A 7,290-nucleotide genomic window follows, 5' to 3' on the forward strand; every position below is an offset into this window, starting at 1 on the left:
AACCACATTTAATCATATCATACCACAGAGAAAGAATGAAGACTGTGGAGAGGGGCACTTTAAAGTGGGCATCATGGACAAGATAAAGATGGAGAGCTGTTTGGGGGTAGCTAAAAGAAAAGGTTATCTCATTTTGTCCAGTAAAACCAGTATGTACCAGTAAAATCTCTACTGTGTATCATGCTTATCCTTATTCTTTAAGGAATGTTCAGCATGAAATGTGAACCTTTTCCAAGACCAAGTGGTGAATGTGTCATTTTTTTCTTCAGACATAAGTCCAATTTGAGGAAATGGTTTGGAGTGGGCTTAAAGCTGTCTGTGCTGCAGGAGTGTTTAAAACCAATAAGGTTTGGCTGCAGGCTGCATGTCAACCTCACTTCAAATTATTCTCATTAACAATAATTCCAAGGGGAAATGGGCATTTGTATGTGTGTGATACTCTGGTGTACAGGGCCTATAATGGTCCTGGATGCACACCAACATGAAAAGTGGTACTTATTAGTCAGGGTCAGTTACAGTTACTTGACGTCATAAACTGATGCACTGAGGAACACCCCAATTACTCCTCTTTTTAAAATGGGTTTATTTGTGAAAACATGTCATGCATTTACAGTGTGGCCTGTGGGCTCTGCATGAGTCTGCATCCCTGCCACCAGATAAAGTGAGACACAATAAAACTTGCAGTTTCAAGCAAAAGAGCACAGATCAACACAAAACCTGACATTCAAAGTTTGTGTTTTGACACTTCTTACTGAAATACTTTTTCAGTTGCAGAGTCAACACATCCTATGGAAGAGAAGTGAAACAAAAAGGAACTCATTATTATACCAAGACAGTGTCCCTCATTCCTCCTCTTCTTCATGTCTCCCCCTATCATTTCCCAAGACTCTTTACTGCATACACAAGAGCAACCCTGCCTGAGCTCATTATGGACAGCCAAGTCACAACATACTGCCAAGTCTTGCCCCACGACCTGGGCCTAACTCTGTTGTCTTGGCAACCCAGCATCCAAGAACATGGAGGGGAAGGGGCTTAGTGGTGAGCTGGTGTTGGTTGTGATGTGTTGGTGGAGGGGGAGGGATGTTGCATGATGTCATCCTGTAGCATGGAGGGGGCCAATCAAACCCTGAGAAAATTATGTCACCTTTTGTTGAGCCGGTCCATTCAGGGCTATAGAAGTGTAGTGAATTGAGAGCTGCAGAGAGGTCATTTTTTCCCCTGAGCTGTGTATGTGTGTGAGAAAAAAATGGAGAGTAAAAAGGAGGGGGGAGGCAGGCAAGCAAGGAAGTGCATTGTCAACATGCTAATGTTGTTGACCGTAAGCAGGGCCATAAAGATGTCATGAAGCTCAACTTCCAGAGCATTATCGCTGGGCCCTTCACACCCCTTTTCTTCTTCAGATGGCACTGACCCCATCCCCCACAAATCTGATTCATAATATGATCCCTATGATGCTTTGCACAAAATTGTCAAGCACAAGAATAAAGGCCTGGATACAGTACACTGCAGTGGAGTCTAGCCTCGTTTGTTTTATTGCAGATCCAAACACATCATTGAGCAAACCTTTGAGGAATAATTACCTCCTTAGCAACTCTGCTACCCCACACTCACACACCAATGTCCCATCCCCTGAGGAGACCCACCCCCACCTTATTGAATTAAGCTGAAATTGACAGTGAAAGACAGTTGAATGGGAAGTCACTATTGAATTGTTGAACTCACTTAAACTAACCGATAACAATAACTGAATTTGTAATGTATGCTGGAATGCCTTTCTAGAGAAGCTACAGAAGCTGTGGGGATTTTTATTCACAAACTAATGAAAACTCCCTGCAGTGTGACCACTGGTGACTTAGACTGCACTTCTCTGACATCCTACATACAAGATTCACAGAAACTGAACTTAGCATGCAAACATTTTTTCATGATGTCACATTTTGCAGGAAAACGTTGTTACTTTCAGAAAAAGGTCATGTGAAGGTAGATGATGCTTTAGCACAATACATTTTTACATAGTTTCAAAACTGATCTGCTATCCACATTGGTCAAGTAAAGCCTCTGGTTTCCTTCAACAATTCAACATTTAAAATGTCGTATTTTCCATTTCACTTTAGAATTCACTTTTATTCTTATTATCACCTGAACAGACATGGAAAGGAAGAGTTGCATATGCTCAGTACAACTAATAACAATAGTGCACACATTTGCATAAACATAATGGACATCACTAAAGCATGTCATCAGGTGATAATCTGATAGATTGACAGCAACACCTTTTATTCCTGATAAAAGGATTTTGCAGACACAACAAAGGAGTTATAAATCATCAAGGCGACAAACAGTTGGACAGGATTATTAGCTAATATTAACACCTGTTGCGAATGTGTTACAATGAATTGCAGTGTCAACAGGAGTTTTTGGTTCACATTCATCAGCACCTTGATGACAATGGCTTCTTTGTGGACACAGTTACAAGAGGTGAGGCTGAGTAATCCTTCTGAGGAATCTGGATTATGTGTTTTAATTTGTTTTACACAACAGAAGAGATTTACGGTGCTCTATGCTAGATAAACTGTATATGCGACTGTGCTGGTCTTCAGTCTGAGAATACCATCTGTTTAGTTTCTATTTAAAGTCCCGGCGCTTGTTGATAATGTATCCAGTAACTGTCACAGCTACAGTGCATGAGTAATAGTATAAATAAACACAGAATATCAAGAGCAGATGTATATAAATGGAAATATTAAACCAGGATCAGTTTATAAAAAGTCAAACAATATGTGGTAAATATGGTGACTGTGCAGTCATCAAGTTGACTTTCTAGTGACGGCAGAGTTGACGGATCTGTTCCATAATGTCTGAACAGCAGATTACACTGTACTGTCCTGCTGAGTTTATGTCACAGCTTCTCCAAGTCAAACTGCGGGTGCTGGATCATGAAAGTGAGACTGTCAGTGATGGAGCTCATGCTGTCAGCAGCCATGCCAGGAGCAAATATCTGCTACAGGAGATGCTGGTCTATAGTCCAAACCAGAATTTAGCATGATCCTGGAAACACAAGACAGAAAATAATGACTGAATAAGACCACTTGAAAAAAATCATGTGCACTTGAACACTGACACGCTTCTCACACCGTACATACAGGATATGGCAACATTTTATTATATATAGTTGTTGTTTTTATGTCAGAATTTCCAAAGGCGAGGTAATGTAGATACAGAAGGTAGCTCTTGAAAACACATTCTGTGTTTTCCTTGCGTCTGTGCATACAACCTCCCACAAAATGACATTACACTGTCTGCCCCAACACACCCATAACCGGCCTGTCATACCTGTTCTTTGCACAGGGAAGGAACGCGTCAGAGGATAAGCAGTCATCTATCAGCTTTTTTCATCTTCTTTCTGCCTGTCTGCACTGAGCTGGTGTACCTGCAATGTGTCACGTTCTGCCAGCGTGCAGAATACGGCCTCGCTCTTGTACTGTTTCTTCATCTCCCTCCTCCTGTGCTTCATTCTCTTTCCCCCTGGGCCTCACACATCCTCATCCCATTCCAGCTTGCTTCCCCAGGCCCAAGCTACAACCACTTTCTCACTGTTTTTGTTAACACTCTCTTATTATCTGCCCATATTTCTAGTTTTATGCTTTTTCAGCTTCACCTCTCAACAAGCTTTCTTTTACCTGATTTTCTCAATCTCTCCCTTGCCCTCCATTCTGGTTTTTCCCTTCCCACGTTTCGTTCCTATGCCTCACCTTGGACTAGAGCCAGAAGAGCAGCATCAGCGTACAGAACCAGGTCCTAACCTGCCTCTGAGTCTCAGCCTGCCTGCCTGCCTGCCTGCCTGTCTCTCTGTCTGTCTGTGCCTGGGGCTGCGACTGAGACCGGCCCATATCGCCCTTCCTCATCAGCACATCTACTGTACCTGTCTGCTGGCTCCCCACCATCCACACACAGAGTTCCCCTTCATTTACTGTGAGAACAAGGTAGAAGAACCAAAGACAATCTAATCTTACAATCTATAGAAAAAGACTACTCGTTTTGGGGTCAAGCCTGTTTGACCTGCACTGAGAACTCCCACGACTAACCTGATGGGTGCATATATATAGTACCACGCATCTAGCCTGCCGGCTGCCCTGCAAAGTCCCATCAACAGGTTTCTTTGAAGGCCACCGACTCTGTGGTGGGCCATCAAAGCATATCTTCATTCACCTCCACTGAAAGGATCTGAGGCTCCTGAGAGAGACCATGTTTGAAGTGATATCTCTGAGCCACTGCAATCTTTACCGTGCTGTCACGACTTGAGTTACACAGTTAAAAAAAAAACAACAAGAAAATAGGCATCAAGCCAGTGCCACCCTCCTAATTGTGTCTCTTATACATTTAATCTACCACTGCTGCCTCTGTTTAAATGTACCCTACTCTAGTTGTTTGTAGCAACTATCAGTGCTCATAACAAAACTTCACTGTGTGCGATCACATATTCTATGGAGTGAAGATCAAACAAAAACCAGAGTCATCCCTACCTGTTGAATCTCTTGGGATCATCTTTCCATTAGTCAGCCTCTTCTCAGTGCTCACCTAAGATCATCTGAAAAAGACAAAGTACAGAGAAATGATTCAGAGAGGGGCTCTTTCAAGGGAAGAGTTGACAAAGGACAGAGGAATTCCAAATTAATTTATTCCATCTTTACCCAAATTTGCATGAATACTCGAAAAAACATTTATTTTCCAGCAGCACAATTGGAGAGCAAATATAGCCTTTCTTTGTTTTCAAAGGCAAGATAAAGTCATACTGCAGTAGTTTGAGTAATCATAAGATTAACATAGTAAGAAAACAAAGTTCTGAGTCTCTAAACATTATTCAAATAAAACAGGTGAACAAAAATTACCCAACTAATGAGTATGAAACCTGTGATAATGGGCCACAGTGCATAATGCTTCAGTTTAATAGAACAATGTTACCTGCTGTAACCACAATAATTACAGTGACAAAAATGTTTCACCAACAAAATCTAGGTAGCTAAATGTTCTCTTACTGAGGCTTAGGTTATCATTCAGCTGCCGTGACTAGCGACCAATATAATGACCACATGACTCAGACTTTCTTCACTATCTTCACAGAACATTTAAAAAGTAGTGACAGACTGTAGGTCACCCTAATTCTGTCTTATGTAAATCTAAGTACTAAATTCACTTTGTGTGCTGATTTTATTTCCTAACAGATTCGGGTAGATGTTGGATCAAGAATCTTGCAGATTTGTTTCATACCATCATGTTTTCAGGGGTTAAGCCTGAAGCCATGCTCTTTGGCTCAGTGACAGCTTTGGTCCCTCTTCATCCATTCATGGACAAAGGTGCTCTCTGCTTCTAAGTTTCACCGTCCCAGACCTGTTCCCTTGGAAACAAATGCACTGTTTCCGAGTGACACAAAGCCTGAACTTAAAAACCTCCTTTCAGGTTGAAGGCTCCAAGAGTTGAGGGGGGAAAATAGCAATAACAGGATGGCGGGGAGAGAAACTGTATACCAGCAAATTGCTTCCCAGAGTTTCTGGAGGATACGGTAAAGTGATTCTTTCTTTCCTCTCCCTTTTAAAATACCTTTCACTGGCACCAGGCACCATAGGTAGTTGTGTGCTGGTCCAATTTCTTTTATATCCCTTCTTGTATTTCTGTTTGTTCTCACTATCATACAGAGCTAAGTGAGTTATCATGTAGACCAGCAGGCTGGAGCTGCATGTGGCTAGGCTAAGCCGCCAGATGAGGTAATGTTTAGAGGGCTGGCAAGCCAAGAGAAGTGTTGGTCAGGTCTTGATTAGTTCAGGGGTAGGGGCTCTAATATTGGACAACCCTTTGTGTGGTGAGATTACTACTTTATGAAAAACTGCCCCTGCTGACACGCCTGATGGGATCCGAGCTTCCTGTCCATTGCAACGTCCTGCTTATGAGCTCTCCACACACAGGAGAGAAAACACACAGCAAAACACCAAGCGCACACACAACCTCTCAGAAAGACTCTAAAAGACCTCCTAGGGCCTCATCTCTTCTGCTTGTAATGACCCCCAGATGGAAAACAACCTGTGTTTGTTAACAAGGCCAGATGACACACAAAGACACACTCATGCACCCTCACTTGCTTTTACTGTGGTCATCTCCTCCAGCCACTCTCCAATGAAAATCACATGATGGACCATATCCAGCTCTGAAAAAGCACAACTGAGAATCTCCACCTCAAAAATACATCAACACCGGTTAAAAAATAGACAGTATTCAGAGGCAAGGCTTTCATAGGATTTGATCCTAGCAGTGCTCTAAAGAGGGCTGAGGCTACAGGATGATTTCAATTATTTGATATAATTTCTGATGGTCTATTAGTTCAAAATAAAGCTCTGATTATAAGAGATGTGTAAACAGAAAGTTGCAAACAAAACCTGCATCAGGGTCTGAAAGAGACCTTTACTTTTTTCCAGATGTGTAATTGACTGTTAATTGGCAGCGGCCTTACTTTCAAGTAACCTTTCCCAAATAAATTTTATTTAAAACCAAGAACAACAAAATTAATGTAGAATTTTTGTTTGTTCAACCACACAGTAAACTTCAACACCTTTGCATTTCTGCTGTTTCGGAGGCCACACTAACAAACACTCAGATTTCTGCAAAACGGTTTGTGAAAAAAGGGTGTATAAATACAAGAAGGCAAGCTCACATATGTACATTAACACACACCCAGACAAAAGCACACCACACTCAGGCACAGCCGTGTGCAAGTGGTACCTTAAACCAGTCATATGACCAGGACCTGTTCAATACTGCAAATCATATTACATCTCAGAGCCGAGGTCTGCAAGTCCGTGCACACATTCAAGATTCAGAGCTCAGCTCCACACAACACACACATAGACTGTCGTTCCCCTGAAAAACAGTAACTCCTGGATTTCAGGCTGCACAAATACACAAAAACAAGAACACATACACACAGCTTAATCAGATTTTGCCCCACAAACCTTCTCCATTTTGTGAATGTACACAAACTGCAAATATCCCAAAAATACTGGCTGAAAATGTGAATATAAACTTGCAGGATACAGTTACTAAAGTATCTATGAACTATATACTGTAAACTAAAATGAGTGTAGCTAAAGTCCAGCATTCCTTTTAATAAAACAGAACAAAACAATTTCTTTGTCAAAAATCCTGCATGGCTGTAATAACCCTACTTTCATCAGTGCTCAACTGCTGCTTGGCAGTTCTGCTATGGAATGAGCACATGTGGAAACATGTTTATGGTGTGTT

The 7,290-nt window shown here is 41.7% G+C and overlaps 1 long non-coding RNA gene across 1 annotated transcript in view; it reads right to left on the reverse strand.

The window, feature by feature from the left end:
- Positions 1–647: 647 nt before the first annotated feature.
- The window catches only part of LOC109973205 (uncharacterized), a 61,895-nt gene continuing 55,252 nt past the window's right edge, over positions 648–7,290 (reverse strand). The window contains exons 5-6 of the long non-coding RNA XR_002276787.1: positions 4,524–4,588; positions 648–3,048 (exon numbers count right to left, since the gene is read on the reverse strand). This is a non-coding gene — a long non-coding RNA (uncharacterized LOC109973205). The remainder of the gene's footprint in view (positions 3,049–4,523; positions 4,589–7,290) is intronic.

The sequence above is a fragment of the Monopterus albus genome, unplaced genomic scaffold, assembly GCF_001952655.1.
Source record: "Monopterus albus unplaced genomic scaffold, M_albus_1.0 scaffold284.1, whole genome shotgun sequence".
NCBI classification, from domain to species: Eukaryota; Metazoa; Chordata; class Actinopteri; order Synbranchiformes; family Synbranchidae; genus Monopterus; species Monopterus albus.